Consider the following 21,910-nt stretch of genomic DNA (forward strand, 5'->3'; position numbering starts at 1 on the left):
GCAAAGTATAGAGAGATCCATGATGAAAACCTGCTCCAGACTTGGGTGAAGGTTCACCTTCCAACAGGACAATGACCCTAAGCACACAGCCAAGAAAATGCAGGAGTGGCTTCGGGACAAGTCTCTGAATGTCCTTGAGTGGTCCAGCCAGAGCCCGGACTAGAACCCGATCTAACAACTCTGGAGAGACCTGAAAATGGCTGTGCAGCGACGCTCCCCACCCAATCTGACAGAGCTTGAGAGGATCTGCAGAGAATAATGTGAGAATTTCCTAAATACAGGTGTGCCAAGCTTGTAGCGCCATACCCAAGAAGATTGTCAAAGGTGCCAAAGGTGCTTCAACAAAGTCTGATTACTTATGTAAATGGGATATTTCAGTTTTATTTTTTGCTAAAATTTCTAAAATCCTGTTTTTGCTTTGCCGTAATGGGGTGTTGTGTGTCGATTGATAGGAACAAGAACTATCTAATCCATTTTAGAATAAGGTTGTAACGTATCAAAATGTGGAAAAAGTCAAGGGGTCTGAATACTTTCCGAATGCACAGTTGTTTATTAGTGTTTCTCAACCGGAGGTTGACTAGACTGGAATGAAAAAGCTAAAGTACACAAAACTGGCCTCACCCCATCATGATTCCCATTTTACAGATCAGTCAGTTAATTATTTCTCTCTCTCTCTTTCTCTTGTCTCTCCCCCCTCCCCCTCGTTTTTCTCAGTTCACACTACCCATGCTGCTGGACACCCTCCAGGTGCTGAGGGGTAAAGATGGTTTCCCCTATGCCGCCCTGCAGACACTCCTCAAGCTCGTAATCCTCATCATCAGCACCTTGCTGCTGGTCATCATCAGGGTACAGGTCATCCAATCACAGCTTCCCGTCTTTACCAGGTGGGTGGGGCCGTGGATGTATTTCCGTGGCAAGATAAAATCATTTTTTCTATTGAAGCCATGACCCGGGAAATTTAGATTCTCTGTTCTGCTCATGGTAGCCCTGCCACTTGGAACAGTACATTGTCTGTTACCCAATCAATGAACATTGTTCAACCTTAAAAGTGTAGGCCTAGATACAATGAGAAACAGATCTCGTTTACAAGATCGATTGAGAAACCAAATACATATTGGACCTGCATTTTCAAGGCAGCAAAATGTTTTCTTTGGGGTTTGAAGGGCTGTTGTTGCAGTTCCCGTGATAGCATGGAGCAGAAATACAGGCTCTTCGGATCACGGCTTCAAAGTGGTGAAACCAACAGCCACAAATCAAGTGGAAATGGAACACGAACAATGGCATAATTCACACATGGCATAAACTCATTTATATCAGATCTATTATAGATCATTTGATTGCGCAATTTGTCTTAAAAACAAAATAAATTGCATTGCAGTGTGAACATAATTTCACCGGCATATGGGGATTGGACCTTATCCTATGTCAGTGGTCGACTGTACATGAAACATGTCTTGCATAATGTAAAGGTTACAACATGTTACAAAGAGGTTACTGTCCAGTGTACATTAAACCATGTATGGGGTTGGGGTCCTATCCTATGTAATTGGTCATCTATGCAGTGAAATATGTCTTGTATTTCACAGCTTGAGAGGTTCGATGTGTGGGCAGTCACTGTGGCCCTGTGGAGAGAGAAGCGGAGCTTGTTAAAGGTATTGTTAAAGGTATTGGGAAATAGAACCCGCATTGATGTTGCAGACATATTTTGGAAATCCAGGACTAGAAACTAAGTCCATGATCAGATTCTATAATTCCCCAATAGATTGTGAAATATAACTTTTTTATAGATTTTTTTACCCCATTTTTCTCCCCAATTTCGTGGTATCCAATTGTTAGTAGTTACTATCTTGTCTCATCGCTACAACTGCCGTACGGGCTCGGGAGAGACGAAGGTCGAAAGCCATGCGTCCTCCGAAACCCAACCAAGCCGCACTGCTTCTTAACACAGCGCGCATCCAACCCGGAAGCCAGCCGCACCAATGTGTCGGAGGAAACACCGTGCACCTGGCGACCTGGTCAGCGTGCACTGCGCCCGGCCCGCCACAGGAGTCGCTGGTGCGCGATGAGACAAGGATATCCCTACCGGCCAAACCCTCCCTAACCCGGACGACGCTAGGCCAATTGTGCGTCCTGGGCGGCCGGCTGCGACAGAGCCTGGGCGCGAACCCAGAGTCTCTGGTGGCACAGCTAGCGCTGCGATGCAGTGCCCTAGACCACTGCACCACCCGGGAGGCCCAACATTACATTTTTTATTAATCTCCAATCACAGACATAAACAACCTGATGGCATCATGCAGATAACATTCCTAAAGATTAGTTTCTATTAAAATTCTTCATCAATTAATCCACTGACAGTCTCTAGATTGTATCGCATAATTAGTGTTATCAGAAAAATAACCAGTTCCCAGACATAACAATGGTGCATATTTGGATAATCACTATATTTATGTGTGGGAGCTAGCAGTAATTGGTTTAACCCTTACTGATTACGTCTGAATGGTGCTCCTCAGAGCCATGGAGACTAAGGCCCCATCACAAATGGCACCCAATTCCCTATATAATGCACTACTTTTGACCAAAGCCCTATGGGCCCTGGTGAAAAGTAGTGCACTACATTGGGAATTGGGAGCCATTTGTGACACACTATAATGCTCATGGTCCTGAAGAATGTGAGTCATGAATGCCAGTCCATTCACAAAGTTCTAAGGGAAAATGATAGATAGGTAGTGGAGGCTCCACAAAGATGACGGTAGCATACAGTATTTGTGCAAGGATGTTTCTTGAGTGCTAATAAGTGCTAAATTGGCACAAATTGGTTCTCAGAAAAAAACATATTCTCAGTTACTCCTCTCGTCCACACCCTCCTGGTCTAGTCAAGCGTATGCCTCCACTCACCCTCTTTGTGCCTGTTCCACTCCCTTTCCAGGCAGGAACTCTCATTTCTATTCACCTGCCATTTGTCTTTCTCTATCACCTCCTCTGTCACCATGATTGATAACCCAACTTTTTATTAATTGTCCACTCACCCTCTTTCTCTCTTCCCCTCTTTCACTCTCTTCCATTTACCATCCAAGTTTTATTAACCCAACTTGTCAAATATCCACTCACCCTCTTTCTGACTCTCTCTCTCTCCATGGTTCTCTCTCTCTTCTCTCTCTCTCTCCCTCCCTCCCTGCCTCCCCATGTTTGACAACCCAGCGGGCGGTGAGCCTTACTCACCCCCTCTCCCCTTCACCTTCCCCATTTTTTTGTCATTATGATTTTCGTTCACCCATTTTCTCTCTCCCTTTCGTTCTTTCTCCTCCCTCTCCAGGTTTGACAACCCTGCGGCAGTCAGCCCCACTCTGACCAGGCAGCTGACTTTCAACTACCTGCTGCCAGTGAACGCCTGGCTCCTTCTCAACCCATCAGAGCTGTGCTGTGCCTGGACAATGGGGACCATTCGTCTGGTGGAGAGCCCTCTGGACCTGAGGAACCTTGCCACCCTGGCCTTCTACCGCCTCCTGGGCTTGCTGGCCTATCACAGCCTGCGCCACTCAAACTCCTCCGCCAAGACCGTCCTCATGGTGAGTGTAGTGAGAGTTTGTGGTTTGTAAAAACGTGTCAGTGCTTTAGTGGATCTGGCTGCCTTTTTGATTAGTTGTTGTGGTTTTGCCAGATCAGATGACATTTATTTTTCTATTACTTTTCCACATTTCATTGTCCAATGTGCGTTTGGCAGCTGACATGGATATTCTTATGTGGTGCGGAAAGTTGTGGAATATTTCTGCATGTGTCGTTTGTTTTGTCTGCACTAGTATGGTTTGTTGTGTCTGACCTGAAGTTTGCCAGTTGTGACCTTTAATTGTTTGTGAACCTCATAACTATAGGCACGCGGAAGACATCAAACCATCAGTGTGGAATTCCCATATTGAATCCAAACGTTTGACTCACTCTGCTTGTATAAAGTGAATGATGACCTCTTGATGTTGGGTTTCGCTCGCCTCTGCTTAACACATAACCAACCCTGCTGTTTTTATCAAGTGAAGATGTGGCCCTGTTTCGAGACGATTCAAATTCTGTCCAACATACAACTAGAAACCTGGGATGTTGTTTTAATCTTTTGTCCCAACAGATAGCATTTCTCTGTATCCTCAGCCTGGCTCAGTACAACTAATGTTCTCTCCTGAATGACCCTGCTTGGCAGATTTTGTGCATTGGAAAGTTCAGCAGTGTGGATGCCTGCCCTGAATCTACTACTGTATCCTCTGCCTGCCCATAGATAGAGGAAGAGAAATGGATGGGAGGAGTGTATATTGTGTAACAGAGTAACAGACCCATGACTTCTTTCTCCTCGCTGTTTTCTCTCTGTGACTCAATACGGGTCAGTGAACTTCCTCACAATGTTGCTTTTACCCTCCCTATGAGACAAAGACCACAAGAAATTATCATTTATAATGTTAAAGGGCGACTGCACTTCTTGATTTGGCCTTATTTTTCATCAATGATCATTAAGAAATGCTAGCGGCTACGACTGAAGGCAAACTACAATTGTCTAGGGGTGTGGTTTGATGTTGGTGTTTCTTGGGTTTGTCTTTGCCATTCAATCACGATAAACAAGGCCGGTAATGAGTAGAGTGAGGTAAGCTAAGGTAGTTTTGCTATGGAGAGAACAAAGTTTTAGTTTCAAAACTTAGTTTCAACGTTTCATCACGTCATGTCATGTTACTGTGGAAACGGTATCAACTGCGAGTTGAATGCCCGCTCTTGAGTCAGCTCAGCTGTCCTACAACACAATATTCTGTTTCGCTTTGTCTTGCCTCCTCTCTCTATATGTCCGCTGTTCGATCTTTCCCAGACCGCAAGGCTCATGGTTAGTCTTGTTTTTAGTGCTCTTTGCACTTGATATTGACGGTAAAAACACAACTTCTCAACACAGAGGTTGAAACATTCAAAACCGATAGGCACTTCATCAACATCCTAATTGTCTTGCAATCTTGGGAGAAAATAGAACGCCTACCGCTATCACTAATAATTATCACAACGGGGGATTTCGTTGAGAATTCACTTCCTGGAACCGCTCATCTGTGCCCTGTTGGTCATCATTGTTAAAAGTGGGCATGTAAGTAATTCATACCCAACCCGCCAGTAAGTCGTGAAGAACCCACTTAAAAAACTCGGTTTTGGATGAGATTGACTTTATGACCGAAATGATCCTACTTTACACTTTGTAGTCTATTTTGACACTAGAATGAATGTTTCTGACTCATCGATGCCACGTAGGCTGCTTAAAACCAGATAAGTTGGTTGTAACTTCTAAGGGGCAGTTGACCTTTAAAGAAATACAACAATAAAAAGTTGACTCTGGTTGCTAATAGAAAAAGCGGCCATATTGAACAGGTTGCTTAAGGATACGATGAGACTACATATAGGTCCGTTTTGATTTAGCGATTACTACAAGAAATCCCCCATAGCCTACTCATTTTAGAGCAACAGGAAACATTCTTGTTTTGGCTACATTGACGGAGTGTTGCTGTGCTTTCTTTAGGGTCTTCCAAATAAAACCACTTGAGTACACCACCCGTTGCAATTTATGGTTGTTTCCTTTAGATATAGAATGTTTGTCCTGACAGTAGTGCAAATTACATAAAATGCCAGTTTTTGTTAGAATCCAGGCTATAATTTACCTCAACACTTGAGGCGTCGCGATAGTGTGGAACATCTGAGTAATTCTTAGCAGTCTGGAACTAGAACATTCATAATCGATCATTCCTAATTATAGGATTAGAACTGTTGAGTTCTCCATGATGGGCTGGGTTTCTAGAACCAGATTAATAGCCTACTGTTCAGTCCTGGACACTTTCGGTTGAGAATCTCCATTTGAAAGTGCTTTTTTTGTTCAGGAATAGACTTCATCTGGGTGTGGGGAATCCCCCTAGTCCTAAAAGGTTGTGCAACTTGAATGAGCTGTTGTGTTGTTGGCCAGTGATGTTAGTAATCAACTGCCTTCCTCCCAGCGGTGTTGTAGATTGTAGTCTACTACCGACTGTTGGAATTGGATTTTTTCCCCCCAGTGATATTCAACAAATGTTTGAGATTTTCAAGCTTCTTTTGCAATGAGCAAAGCATTTGTGTTTTTTGGTTACTACATGTTTCCATGTGTGTTATTTCATACCGTTGATGTCTTCACAATTTTTATTCAATATAGAAAATAATTTAAAATGAAGAAAAACCCTGGATTGAGTAGGTGTGTCCAAACTTTTGACTGGTACTGTATGTATATACTGTACACTGTATATGAAATACATATTTGTTTAGATTTACTTTTCTAGGTGCGGAAGTAAAAGTGGGGTTGGGATTACTCACTAGGGTCTGTAGAATTTATACAGTGCTTTCCGAAAGTATTCACACCACTTGACTTTTTCCACATTTTCTTGTGTTACAGCCTGCATTTAAAATGTTTTTAAATTGAGATTTTGTTTCACTGGCCTACACACAATACCCCATCTTCAAAGTGGAATTATGTTTTTTGAAAAGTTTACAAATTAATTAAAAATGAGAAGCTGAAATGTCTTGAGTCAATAAGTATTCAACCCCTTTGTTATGGCAAGCCTAAATAAGTTCAGGAGTAAAAATGTTCTTAAAAATGATCTGTAAGGTCCCTCAGTCGAATAGTGAATTTCAAACACAAATTCTACCACAGAGATCAGGGAGGTTTTCCAATGCCTTACAAAGAAGGGCACCTATTGGTAGATGGGTAAAACACATACATTGAATAACCCTTTGAGCATGGTGAAGTTATTAATTACACTTTGGATGGTGTATCAATACACACCAAGTCACTACAAAGATACAGGCGTCCTTCCTAACTCCGTTGCCGGAGAGGAAGGAAACTGCTCTGGGATTTCACCATGAGCCCAATGGTGACTTTAAAATAGTTACAGAGTTGAATGGCTTTGATAGGAGAAACAGAGGATGGATTATCATTGTAGTTTCTCCACAATACTAACCTAATTGACAGAGTGAAAAGAAGGAAGCCTGTACGAAATAAAAAATATTCCAAAGCGTGCATCCTGTTTGCAATAAGGCACTAAAGTAAAACTGAAAAAATAAATGTCCTGAACACAAAGAATTATGTTTGGGGAAAATCCAACACAACACGGAGTACCACTCTTCATATTTTCAAGCATGATAGTGGCTGCATCATGTTATGGGTATGCTTGTCATCAGCTCCCTTTTTTTGGATAAAATTAAACAGAATAGAGCTAAGCACAGGCAAAATTCTAAAAGGAAAATCTGGTTCAGTCTGCTTTCCAACAGACACTGGGATACAAATTCACCTTTCAGCAGGAAAATAACCTAAAACACAAGGCCAAATATATGCTGGAGTTGTTTACCAAAACTACATTGAAAGTTTTTAATTGTGTGTAAACTGTTGAATTTTATTCTTTATTTAACATGCATCAGGTCTAGCATTTTGTCTAGACAAATCAAATACACGGTACAAATATGTAACTCAACATGCAACAATTTCAACAATTTTACTGAGTTACAGTTCATGATTGGGACTCCCAATAGGGCGGCGCACTATTGGCCCAGCATCGTCCAGTTTTGACCGGTGTAGGCCGCCATTGTAAATAAGAACGTGTTCTTAACTGACTAGCCTAGTAAAATGAAGGTTAAATAAATAAAAAATGTGTGTGTGTGTGTGTGTGTGTGTATGTATGTATATATATATATATATATATATATATATATATATATATATATATATATATACTGCTCAAAAAAATAAAGGGAACACTTAAACAACACAATGTAACTCCAAGTCAATCACACTTCTGTGAAATCAAACTTTCCACTTAGGAAGCAACACTGATTGACAATAAATTTCACATGCTGTTGTGCAAATGGAATTGACAAAAGGTGGAAATTATAGGCAATTAGCAAGACACCTCCAATAAAGGAGTGGTTCTGCAGGTGGTGACCACAGACCTATGCTTCCTGGCTGATGTTTTGGTCACTTTTGAATGCTGGCGGTGCTCTCACTCTAGTGGTAGCATGAGACAGAGTCTACAACCCACACAAGTGGCTCAGGTAGTGCAGCTCATCCAGGATGGCACATCAATGCGAGCTGTGGCAAAAAGGTTTGCTGTGTCTGTCAGCGTAGTGTCCAGAGCATGGAGGCGCTACCAGGAGACGGGCCGGTACATCAGGAGACGTGGAGGAGGCCGTAGGAGGGCAACAACCCAGTAGCAGGACCACTACCTCCGCCTTTGTGCAAGGAGGAGCACTGCCAGAGCCCTGCAAAATGACCTCCAGCAGGCCACAAATGTACACCTTAACCAAATACATTTAAACTCCGTTTTTCACAATTCCTGACATTTAATCTTAGTCAAAATTCCCTGTCTTAGGTCAGTTAGGATCAACCCTTTATTTTAAGAATGTGACATGTCAGAATAATAGTAAAGAGAAATGATTTATTTCAGCTTCTATTTCTTTCATCACATTCCCAGTGGTTCAGAAGTTTACGTACACTCAATTAGTATTTGGTAGCATTGCCTTTATATTGTTTAACTTGACTCCTGTGGCGGGCCGGGCGCAGTGCACGCTAGGCACTTGGAGGCGCGCTGTGTTAAGAAGCAGTGCGTCTTGGTTGGATTGTGCTTCGGAGGACGCATGGCTTTCGACCTTCGTCTCTCCCGAGCCCGTACGGGAGTTGTAGCGATGAGACAAGATAGTAATTACTAGCGATTGGATACCACGAAAATTGGGGAGAAAAGGGGATAAAATGAAAAACTAATAATAATAATTGTTTAACTTGGGGCAAACGTTTCAGCTAGCCTTCCACAAGCTTCCCACACTAAATTGGGTGAATTTTGGCCCATTCCTCCTGACAGAGCTGGTGTAACTGATTTAGGTTTGTAGGCCTCCTTGCTCACATATACTTTTTCAATTCTGCCCACAAATTTTATATAGGATTGAGGTGAGGGTTTTGTGATGGCCACTCCAATACCTTGACTTTTTTGTCCTTTGTTGTTATTGTCCATTTGGAAGACCCATTTGCGACCAAGCTTTAACTTCCTGACTGATTTTTTGAGATGTTGCTTCAATATATACACAATTTTCATCCCTCATAAGGCCATCTATTTTGTGAAGTGCTCCAGTCTCTCCTGCAGCAAAGCACCCGCCCAACATGATGCTGCCACCCCCGTGCTTCATGGTTGGGATGGTGTTCTTTGGCTTGCAAGCATCCCCATTTTTCTTCCAAACATAACGATGGTCATTATGGCCAAACAGTTATATTTTTGTTTCATCAGACCAGAGGACATTTCTCCAAAAAGTACGATCTTTGTCCCCATGTGCAGTTGCAAACCGTAGTCTGACTTTTCTTTATGATGGTTTTGGAGCAGTGGCTTCTTCCTTACTGAGCGGTCTTTCAGGTTATGTCGATATAGAACTCGTTTTTACTGTGGATATAGATACTTTTGTACCTGTTTCCTCCAGCATCTTCACATTGTCCTCTGCTGTTGTTCTGGGATTGATTTGCACTTTTCGCACAAAAGTACGTTCATCTCTAGGAGACAGAACGCATCTCCTTCCTGAGCGGTATGACGGCTGCGTTGTCCCATGGTGTTTATACTTTCGTACTATCGTTTGTACAGATGAACGTGGCACCTTCAGGCATTTGGACAATGCTCCAAAGGATGAACCAGACTTGTGGAGGTCTACAATTTTCTTTCTTAGGTCTTGGCTGATTTCTTTAGATTTTCCTATGATTTCAAGCAAAGAAGCACTGAGTTTGAAGGTAGGCCTTGAAATACATCCACAGGTACACCTCCAATTGACTCAAATTATGTCAATTAGCCTATCAGAAGCTTCTAAAGCCATGACATAATTTTCTGTAATTTTCCAAGCTGTTTAAAGGCACAGTCAATTTAGTGTATGTAAACTTCTGACACACTTGAATTGTGATACAGTGAAATAATCTGCCTGTAAACAATTGCTGGAAAAATGATTGTGTCATGCACAAAGTAGATGTCCAAACCAACTTGCCAAAACTACAGTTTGTTAACAAGAAATTTGTGGAGTGGTTGAAAAACGAGTTTTAATGACTCCAACCAAAGTCTATGTAAACTTCTGCCTTCACCTGTATATATATTGACTGAATTCCGTCAATTGAAATAAATTAATTAGTCCCTAATCTATGCATTTCACATGACTGGGCAGGGGGACAGCTATTGGCGCCTACTTGGGAGCCAGGCCCAGCCATTCAGTTTTTCTCCACAAAATGGCTTTATTACAGACAGAAATACTCATCAGTTTCGTCAGCTGTCTGGGTGGCTGGTCTCAGACGATCCCGCAGGTGAAGAAGCCGGATGTGGAGGTCCTGGGCTGACGTGGTTACATGTGGTCTGCGGTTCGGAGGCCGGTTAGACGTCCTGCCTAATTCTCTAAAACGACATTGGAGAGAATGGACCTGTGTATTGATCATGCTGTTTCATCAGCTTCTTGGTATCGCCACACCTGTCAGGTGGATGGATTATCTTGGCAAAGGAGAAATGCTCACTGACAGGGATATAAACAATTTTTTGCACACAATCTGAGAGAAATAAGCTTTTTGTGCATATGAAACATATCTGGGATCTTATATTTCAGCTCATGAAACATGGGACCAACACTTTACATGTTGTTTTTATATTTTTGTATAGTTTATACAGTACCATTCAAAAGTTTGGACACACCTAATCATTCCAGGGTTTTTCTTTATTTCTACATTGTAGAATAATAGTGAAGACATCAAAACTATGAAATATGGAATCATGTAGAAACCAAAAAAGTATTCAACAAATCAAAATATATATATTTTAGATTCTTCAAAGTAGCCATCCTTTCCCATGAAGACAGCTTTGCACACTATTGGCATTCTCTCAACCAGCTTCATGAGGTGGTCATCTGGAATGCATTTCAATAAACAGGTGTGCCTTGTTAAAAGTTAATTTGTGGACTTTCTTTACTTCTTAATGCGTTTGAGCCAATCAGTTGTGTTGTGACAAGGTAGGAGTGATATACAGAAGATAGCCGTATTTGGTAAAAGACCAAGTCCATATTATGGCTAGAACAGCTCAAATAAGCATAGAGAAACGACAGTCCATCATGACATGAAGGGCAGCCAATCCGGAAAATGTCAATTTAAAAAAAAAAGTTTCTTCAAGTGCAGTCGCAAAAACCATCAAGCACTATGATGAAACTGGCTCTCATGAGGACCGTCACAGGAAAAGACCCAGAGTTACCTCTGCTGCACAGGATAAATTCATAAGTGTTACTAGCCTCAGAAATTGCAGCCCAAATAAATGCTTCACAGAGTTCAAGTAACAGACACATCTCAACATCACCTGTTCAGAGGAGACTGCGTGAATCAGTCCTTCATGGTGGAATTGCTGCAAAGAAACCACTTTTAAAGGACACCAATAATAAGAAGAGACTTGCTTGGCCAAGAAACACGAGCAATGGACATTAGACTGGTGGAAATCTGTCCTTTGGTCTGATGAGTCTGTGAGATTTTTGGTTCCAACCGCTGTGTCTTTGTGACACACACAGAGTAGATGGACGGATGATCTCCGCATGTGTGGTTCCCACTGTGAACCATGGAGGAGGAGGTATGATGTTGCTTTGCTGGTGACACTGTCAATGATTTATTTAGAATTCAAGGCACACTTAACCAACATGGCTACCATAGCATTCGCGGCGATACACCATCCCATCTGGTTTTCGGGGCCCATCCCATCTGTGTAAGGGCTATTTGACAGAAGGAGAGTGATGGAGTGCTGCATCAGATAACCTGGCCTCCACAACCACCCGACCTCCACCCAATTGAGATTGTTTGGGATGAATTGGACCACCGAGTGAACTGCTTCAAGACAGTTGGAAAAGCATTCCAGGTGAAGCTGGTTGAGAGAATGCCAAGAGTATTCAAAGCTGTCATCAAGGCAAAGGGTGGCTACTTTGAATAATCTAAAATATATTTTGATTTGTTTAACACTTTTTTGGTTTCTTCATGAGTTCAAATGTGTTATTTCATAGTTTTGATGTCTTGACTATTATTCTACAATGTAGAAAATAGTAAAAATAAAGAAAAACCCTGGAATGAGTAGGTGTGTCCAAACTTTTGACAGGTACTCTGTATATATATATTTGAGGCAGTATTCTAGTAAAATCATGATGCTGTAGGTTAGTGTTCACCAGCCCACTTACACCTATAGCCTATCAACGGTTATCATGGTGATTAACAGCGCTTTTCTTCAACCCACCCTGGTCGCAATGAATCAATGTTTCCATTTTGGACTTGGGTTTTTGGACTGAAAGTAGCAGGGTTATGGGTTCGGGTTTTTGTGATTGTGTGACATTTTCAAAATAAAAGTCCAGCAACACTTCCTATGACCTATCTGTTTTTTTTTATATATTAATACTCACCTGTTTTGTATTCTAGGGACTCTAGAGAGTAGACTGGACCCTGGTTTTATGGACACGAAGCCAATCGTTTTTCCTGAACAGTGCAATTTGTTTGTGCAGTACTACAAAAATACAGTAAGAGTTTTCTTAAACACTACATTTCAAAACTGCATCCTTGAACATTCTTACCAATAAATTAACAAAAATCATAGAATCAAAATAATGATTTGTTTCATATTTTCATTCTATATTTTTTTACATTTCTTACATGAATGTTATGTTGATTTATCTTACCATCCAGGTCTACACTTGGTCATTTTGTACATACATACACTACTGTTCAAAAGTTTGGGGTCACTTAGAAATGTCCTTGTTTTTTGAAAGAAAAACTTTTTTTTGTCCATTTACAATAACACACATTGATCAGAAATACAATGTAGACATTGTTAATGTTATAAATGACTATTGTAGCTGGAAACGGCATATTTTTTTATGGAATATCTACATAGGCATACAGAGACCCATTATCAGCAATCATCACTTCTGTGTTCCAATGGCACGTTGTGTTAGCTAATCCAAGTTTATCATTTTAAAGGCTAATTGATCATTAGAAAACCCTTTTGCAATTATGTTAACACAGATGAAAACTGTTGTACTGATTTAAAGAAGCAATTAAACTGGCCTTCTTTAGACTAGTTGAGTATCTGGAGCATCAGTATTTGTGGGTTTGATTACAGGCTCAAAATGGCTAGAAACAAAGAACTTTCTTCTGAAACTCATCAGTCTATTGTTGTTCTGAGAAATGAAGGCTATTCCATGCGAGAAATTGCCAAGAAACTGAAAATCTCGTACAATGCTGTGTACTACTCCCTTCGCAGAACCGCGAAAACTGTCTCTAACCAGAATAAAAAGAGGAGTGGGAGGCCACGGTGCACAACTGAGCAAAAGGACAAAAGGATAAACTTATCAAATAAAAACTAGGCAATTTACACATCTGAAATATTTTGTTATTTCATAGTAATTTCCTATTTTTTCCTAATTTCCATTGTTATTTCAATTGTATAAATATTCCATCATAAATAATAAATACTAAATTAATCCTTTTATTATGCTAAAATAGATCATAAGAAACCTCAGGACACGCAAATCGTAATCAGTCACAAAATGTGTTGATTGATCCAGAAGCACATAGACTATAAATACTAAAATAAGGTGATAGTGTATTTTTTGACTGTAAGAAAACAGTTGCCTACCCAGCTGGCCCTTCCAAACAACACCTAAACTATATTAAAACTAATTTCACATAATAATAATACTGTAGATATGGCTTAAAGATTAAATTGATAATAGTCTGATGGGTGACAATATTATCAATTGTCAAATAGAAAATGACGAGACTGATGGCCTGTGCAGCGTGCATTCCAGATGTCTGCTGTCATTCTGATCTAAGAATATTACTCCTGCTTATTATGAAGAATAAATAAATCTGTTTACTTTGTAAAGTAAAGTTGTGTTTAGAATTTTTTGTTGTTGTATTAATGCTATTTAATCTCTCCTCAGACGAATATTATTCTGTTTGTCCTGTGGGTACGTTTGCCACTGTTCCACCCCTTGTGTATTGCGCTGTCATGGTGTATACCCTATCAGAAAGAGCAGATTCCAAAGTTTTGAATCAAACGATTTTTGGCACACAAAAAAACTGTACAAATTGTGCGGTTGGTCTCAGTTTCAAAATATTACTTTTTCCTAGAATAACCGTGGCTCCATGAATTCCTCATGGGAGTAGGCGTCTGGTGACTATCAGCAATAGCCATTTGGGATATTCCACTATATTCGTACTGTGTAAAATATGTGTTGACTGTGGTAGGACTGATGTCTGCTAAACGAACAAGTTGATTTCATCGGCATGGCGCAGCTACTAAGCTCAGATAAATACAACTCAAAATATGCCAATCTGTTCGCTTTAAATAAATTGCCTTGTATTCAGTTTTTTTATGACCTTCCTAAACGAAATATGAATGGCTTTATTTGTGATTGTGTATATTAACACTAGAAAGGCGGAGTGTATCATGTCTCAAAACGAATTTAAATGTTTAATTACCATTTTTAAAGTAATGTCCCCCTTGTCCTTCGCTTTTCCTAAATAAGTCTATACAACACATTGTCATTGTTAGAATCTTAATATCGCAAACAGAACTGGAGTTATAACCAGTTTTAGGAGGGCATGTCATTTCTTTTAATGATCTTCCCCAGCCTGCTCCGCTCCTTCTCCGATTAGTTGAAATGAACGATGAGGGGAAATGGACGACGCATAATTATGTAATCACCAACTGGGAATGAAGAACAGGGCGGCCATTGCATTCAGGCCTATTCTATTAATCTATTCTAATTTTAATCTCAAAACGTTGTACCCTATACCAGTCCACCAAATCCAAGCAGTTTCATTAGTCTACTCTAGGCCTACTTGGAGTAAGATACACAGTGAGCGTGCATCATTTACAATGGGACCAAGACGAATGGATGCACATGCTGTGTTAGCGTTGCTGCAAGATCTGAATAACAACGACTCGGATGGCGGAGAAGAAATAAATCATGACATCTATGATGATGATTATTCTGATTCAGACTGAACCGCTTTCCATATCTGGGAAAGGAGCCATATCGGGCAGCGGATGAGCGAGCATGTTTCGGATCAAATGGCACAGATGTACTAGCTGAAAGGCGGAACGTTCCGCTGGCCTGTTGCTGTGTTTTACAACATGCTTGACTTGGCTGCCATCAAGCAGTGCATGAACAACACCCAAGAGACCAGAAGAGACTTCATCATGAGTCTGGCACACAGGCTGCCTGAGAGACACATGAGGTCCAAGTAAAGATGCATTGCGTGCCAAATTGTGCACTGCTTTCGGGGAGGCGAAGCTGCAAGGTAGGCAGATGCACTGCCTACAGAACCGGACAGCTAATTCAGCTGCAAGTGACTTGTTTGTGGGAAGTGTTGCATTCAAGTGAGTTAAAGGATAACAACTAAATGAGATCCAACTATTGCGTGAAGACGCACAGAATACTGTAAGCAGGAGCGAGGCCACAAATAATGTGTCTAATAACTGACAATAATACTATTTTTGACCGCTGTCATATCGACACTTATATTCATTATAATACCATGATTGCCTTTGTGCTGATTTTCACCGTTCACAAGCACGCTATACTGATATTTAGGCTACTGCTATTTTCTTCATTGACCGCGTGTCTTGCGGTTTGGGTATTTTCATTTGTTTTGTCATTTATACACATAAGCTGTTACTGTGTTTCAATACGCATGCTTTGTGTTTCATAGGTGGTTTTTCATTTTTACATATAGCCCACAGTAACAAACTAATGAAACTGTTAAGTTCTTTCAACTACTTACATTTGGTAAGTATAACCTAACAACTTCATAAACACATCCAAATGACATTGGCAAAGAGGCCAGGCTTTTCTACTTAAATGGATTTATTAGACTGGTGGCTATTGGTACTCCTCAAGGCCCGGCTATTCTACTGTTAAACATGCATGTGGTAATTTTGACCGTCATGACGCTTTTGAGGATGAAATGCGCAAAGTTTTTGTCTGAAAGTACTGCTAAACCGGCGGGTTTAAGGTTTTTATTGAAATTAAAAGTGTTTATGTTTTTTCCCTCCAGTAGGTCAAAGGGCTTTTGATGGTATAGTGATGTAATGGCAGTTTAATGTTTTGGTAGACAGACACAATAAAGACTTATGATTGAACTAGTGTCACAACAAAGACCTAAATGTAAACAACGTGGTTGGTGACATGAGGTGCACACCAGAGCGATCCTACGATGTGTACCTTAAAAATGTAGCCTTGTTCACTGTCAGTTTTGACCTAGTTTGGCTAAGTTCAAAACGATCAGAATGGAGAAAGGCCACTTAGAATGAATTCGCTGCCATCCTAGGGTAATGCACTACTCATAAAACATATTAAGAACTTTCCTTATTCCCTAACTATAGGGAAGGATTAGCCTAAAGCTTACATGTTAACAGTAAAAGAAGGACACAGCCTCATTGGCCTGTGCCTGAAATGGCACCACAACGTAACATTTGATCTTGTACAGTTTACAATACAATGTTATCCTGATATATGCCTAATCCTCTCCAAATTCATAACTCGTAGCTCCAAGACAAGTTCAGAGTCCACTGAAGCAATTGCTTCATTGTAAACCACATTTGGCTGCCTTTTTGTACTTCTCAAAAATGATTTTAAAATACTCTGTCAAGCTAGTTATCGAGAGCTCAAGTGGGTGCCACGTTAAAATGAGAAAGCAGCCAGGCAAGCTGCCTGCGGACGTTATGTTTGACACCCCTGGTTATTTTGTGGTTAGCTAACCATTTAACATAACGCACTGCTGAATTTCACAGTCACACAATCTCACTTTTTAAACTGCTGAACTCAATATGACACCCAGTCATTGCATTGTTGGGTTAAGAGCTGGCAAGAAAGGCATTTCACTGTACTTATGCAAGTGACATTCAAACTTGGCAGTCAGTCATTGAATTCCATACTGCACACCTATTCCCCTGGTACCTCTAGGCTAAGGCATTTGTAGTAAATGCTATCTACTATGCTACAACTAACAACTCATTATGTTATGTCTGATTTGCAGTTCTTATATATGCCATTTAGCAGACGCTTTTTCCCAAAGCGACTTACATTCATGCGTGCATACATTTTACATATGGGTGGTCCCGGGAACCGAACCCACTATCCTGGCATTGCAAGCACCATGCTCTACGAACTAAGCTACAGAGGACCACATTTCTTCTTCCTTTTTGGAGGGTGTGAGGTAATTAAAGTAACATAACATGCATTGCATTCCCTGCCAAGTGTTTCTCTGTTCCCTTGTTCACAAGCAGTACAAAAACTTGAAAACATCTCCTAGGTTTCCAATGAAAAGTATTCTGTATTCGTAACAAATAAGAGATAAGGAAGTGAGAGTGACATGCATGCCAGGCAAATTTGACCTTGCTTAAAGACGTACTCCGGGAACTTTGGTGACAACTAATGATTTGTTAATCCTTCCGCTTTGGGCTGAATGTGTCAATGAAGTTCATACATGCATCATCTATAAGCAGAATTAGCCTTACCTCAATTAGCCACGGAATCCCTAGTTTGAAGGCGACTGTTTTTCTGGAAGCTGTCGCTGCGCCATTCCTCCTTCATTTTCCCCCTTGTGTGCCAGCCCCATATCAATTCGAGTTGTACCAATGAGCTTCAGCCCCTCACCATTTGAGTGACGTCTAGCAAGAGGCACACACAGCAGAGCGAGAGAGAGCAATGCCGTGGTGCACATACTGTATCTGCACATATGTAACATGGTACTCAATTTTCAGGGACCACTTTTGGCTCGGGAGCGCTACTTTCAGAACTACTATCTAAAAAGTATACGAAAGGGATCTCTTTAATCTATCATGTAGATATGCTTACTGGTAATGCAAGGGAGAGTGCTCTACTGATATGGTGTGCAAACGGATAAGTAACTCCTCTAACATGCTTGTCTTGGTGTCCTCCGATCAACCTGAAATGGTCACTTATAACGAACTATAACATATAGTTGGAAAAACTCTATCTTGCCTTGTATGTATGGATGTATGATGTATTATGTAGACATGCTAACATGTAATGTAAAGTGTTCAACTGATATCGTGTGTGTACTGAGTATATGAGTCCAAACAGCTAAATCTATGAGTGTTCAAAACTCTTTCCATAACATAGACTGACGGTGAATCGAGGTGAAAGCTATGATCCCTTATACTATGCCACCTGTTAAATCCACTTCAATCAGTGTAGATGAAGGAGGCAGGTTAAATTATTATTTTTAAACCTTGAGACAATTGTAACATGGATTGCGCATGTGTGTCATTCAGAGGGTGAATGGGCAAGACAAAATATTGAAGTGCCTTTTGAACAGGCTATGGTAGTAGGTGCCAGGCGCACCGGTCTGAGTGTGTCAACAACTGCAACGCTGCTGGGTTTTTCACACTCAACAGTTTCCCGTGTGTATCAAGAATGGTCCACCAACCAAAGGACATCCAGCAATCTTGACACAAGTGTGGGAAGCATTGGAGTCAACATGGTCCAGCATCCCTGTGGAACACTTTCGACACCTTGTAGAGTCCATGCCCCGATGAATTGTTCTCGGGTCAAAGGGGGGTGCAACTCAATATTAGGAAGGTGTTCCTAATGTTTTGTACACTGTGTATGTGAACCCATGGCTCTGTGCCAATGCACTCTTCCATTCAAAATGAGCATTTCAGTAATTCGCAGGGTAAGTGTATTCAAGGAGGCTTATGTTCATCATGCCTTTCATTGTGTTCTTATTTGTATTTTGTTCCCTACTCCTCCCCCCCTCTTCCTTCCCCTTTTTCTCCAGGCCCTCTCTTTGATCGTGCTCCCCTTCATCCCAGCCTCCAACCTCTTCTTCCCTGTGGGCTTTGTGGTGGCAGAAAGGGTGCTCTATGTCCCCAGTATGGGATTCTGTGTTCTCGTGGCACACGGCTTCAGGATTGTCTCCCACAAAGGGTGAGTAGTACAGTAGTTAGCTTGGTCCCAGATCTGTTTGTGTTGTCTTTACAACAATGACCAAAGGAGCTGGCAAGACAACACAAATACATCTGGGACCATTTGGAGTGAGTAAGTACCCTTCCAACACAAACTCCCATAGGGTGTAATGGGGTATTAAATGTCTCCAAAGCATAAAATAAGCACTTTAACAATGGACCACTCTCAGGGGCGGTATACCGAACACTGATAATAAACCTAGTCTTAGACTAAGAAGCACTTTCAATTATCCAAGACTAGGCTTAAAGACCCAAATGCAGCCGTTTTTATAACCATATCAAATCATTTCTGGGTAACAATGTAATAGTTGTCCATTTAAAATGGAGAGAATGTCTCAACCAAGAATTTAGCTGCAACTGTCTGGGAGTGGTCTGAATGGGATGTTATTGGCAGAAGGTTTGGAGCCTTACTTTGTTCTTAGTCTATACTGAGTACACAAAACATTAAGAACACCTGCTCTTTCCATGACATAGACTGACCAGGTGAAAGCTATGATACCGAATTGATGTTACTTGTAAAATCCACTTTAATCAGTGTAGATGAAGGGAAGGAGACATGTTAAAGAAGGTATATTCAGTGTATTAACCAATTGTCCGCCTGGTGATGACACCAGGCAAGCCGAAACTCCCGCCCATGCAACCAGGCTGATTATAAGGTCCTTTGTAGATTCCAGCAACTATCAGGAAATAACACTGATCAAACGGTGGCCGCGATAAACGCAGAATTTTGCATTTTTCACACCGAATAAAATCCAATTCATATGAAATATCTTGCTGCGTTTTGTAAACACAGCTCTAAAATGCTTCTTATTGTCATTTCTGCTCGGCAGGTTTTCGAAACTCACGCGACCCCTGTCAAATTTTGTCACACTTTTACAGTGCTAGTTTTTTATCAGCTGTTGTACAATATGATACAAAACACAAGAAAAGCTGACCTTTTAATCTGTGTCCAGGAAACGAGCCCTCGGTGTCTCTCTTCAGCCACAATGTCAAACAAAATTGTACAAACTAGACAGCATTATCGATTTGGGGGGTATTATTTGGGTGATATACAGTCTTTTAACAGAATCAAAATGTTTCTTTTTACTTTTTCCCTTTATTGACCAGACACATGAAGAAAATATCCTGGCTGGTGACCGGAGTGCTCCTCACCACATACACAGTCAAGACCTTCAACAGAAACTAGGACTGGGAATCTGAATACACGCTTTTCACCTCTGCCCTGAAAGTATGCCATCCAGGTCTCCTCATTCTTGGCCTAATTTACAATAAACTCTCCTCAATTGTTATTTTCATCCGTTGTTCCTCCCAAATATATATATAAAAAAAATGTTTTAAGCTAAACACATTCAGTTGTATTTCTTTCTTTCTTTATATTCATGAGTCTGGGAGAAAACGTATAGCCCTAGGCGATGCTGCTGGTTCATTGATTGTGCAGGGCAGCTTACAGTTAGCCTACAATTATAGTGAATTTATATTTGATTTTGAATAGCCTAGTAATAGGGATTTTTTAAAAATATAATTGCGTAATTAATAAGGTGACACATTAGGCTACATTTAGTTACATAATATCTCACCACTGTGTATTTCCATCTCTTCGCCTTTCTTTAAGCACGCAGAGAGAGGAGCTGTCAACAGTTGAATGAAAGGTTTTGTTGTGAAAACATGTTACTTTCAATGTTCACGAACAGATTTCACTTGGTTTCCCAATTTAAGCACTAGGTAGCTGCAGGAACAGGGTTGGGAAGCCCATAGGGTACAGTTTGGGCGGTATATCACATGTCGCTCAGCGAGAGGCTGCATGCGCCTCAAACAGTGGTTGATGCATGGCGTGAAATAATCGGAGTAGCCTACCCGAACGAACAACATGCGGGAAAGCTGCTTCCATTCGCTCTTGAAGTGCATAGGCAGATGATCTCTTTTTAAAACTTCTACCGCCTCAGAAACCCGGATCCGGGAACACCCCCCACCACCCCCACCAGTAAAAAAGCTGAATAGCATAGCTAGCATAGCATCACAAGTAAATACTAGCATCTAAATATCATTCAATCACAAGTCCAAGACACCAGATGAAAGATCCACTTCTTGTGAATCCAGCAATCATTTCTGATTTGTAAAATGTTTTACAGGGAAGACACAATATGTAAATCTATTAGCTAACCACGTTAGCAAATGACACCATTTTTCTTTGTCCACCATTTTTTCTCTCCACCAGTAGCAATCACCAATTCGGCCAAATAAAGATATTGATAGCCACTAACCAAGAAAAAAGCTCATCAGATGACAGTCTGATAACATATTTATTGTATAGGATAGGTTTTGTTAGAAAAATGTGCATATTTCAGGTAGAAATCATAGTTTACAATTGCACCCACCATCACAACTCGACTAGAATAAATACAGAGAGCAACGTGTATTACATAATTACTAATCATAAAACATTTCTTAAAAATACACAGCGTGCAGTAATTGAAAGACACAGATCCTGTGAATCCAGACAATATTTCATATTTTCTAAGTGTTTTACAGCGAAAACACAATAAATCGTTATATTAGCATACCACATGTGCAAATATTACCCCAGCATTGATTCAAGGCAAAAAGAGCGATAGCATTATCACCACCAAAATATATAAATTTTTTCACTAACCTTCTCAGAATTCTTCCGATGACACTCCTGTAACATCATATTACAACATACATATAGAGTTTGTTCGAAAATGTGCATATTTAGCCACAAAAAAACGTGGTTATACAATGAGAATAGTAGCAAAACTGTCCAGAAAATGTCGGGCGCCATCTTGGACAGTGATCTAGTCTAATGAATAAATAATCATAAACTTGACAAAAAAATACAGGGT

General features: G+C 40.7%; 1 pseudogene; it reads left to right on the forward strand.

The window, feature by feature from the left end:
• The window catches only part of LOC129867684 (protein O-mannosyl-transferase TMTC3-like), a 61,885-nt pseudogene that overhangs the window by 17,143 nt on the left and 22,832 nt on the right, over nt 1-21,910 (forward strand).

This window comes from Salvelinus fontinalis, chromosome 12, assembly GCF_029448725.1.
Source record: "Salvelinus fontinalis isolate EN_2023a chromosome 12, ASM2944872v1, whole genome shotgun sequence".
Classification (NCBI taxonomy): domain Eukaryota; kingdom Metazoa; phylum Chordata; class Actinopteri; order Salmoniformes; family Salmonidae; genus Salvelinus; species Salvelinus fontinalis.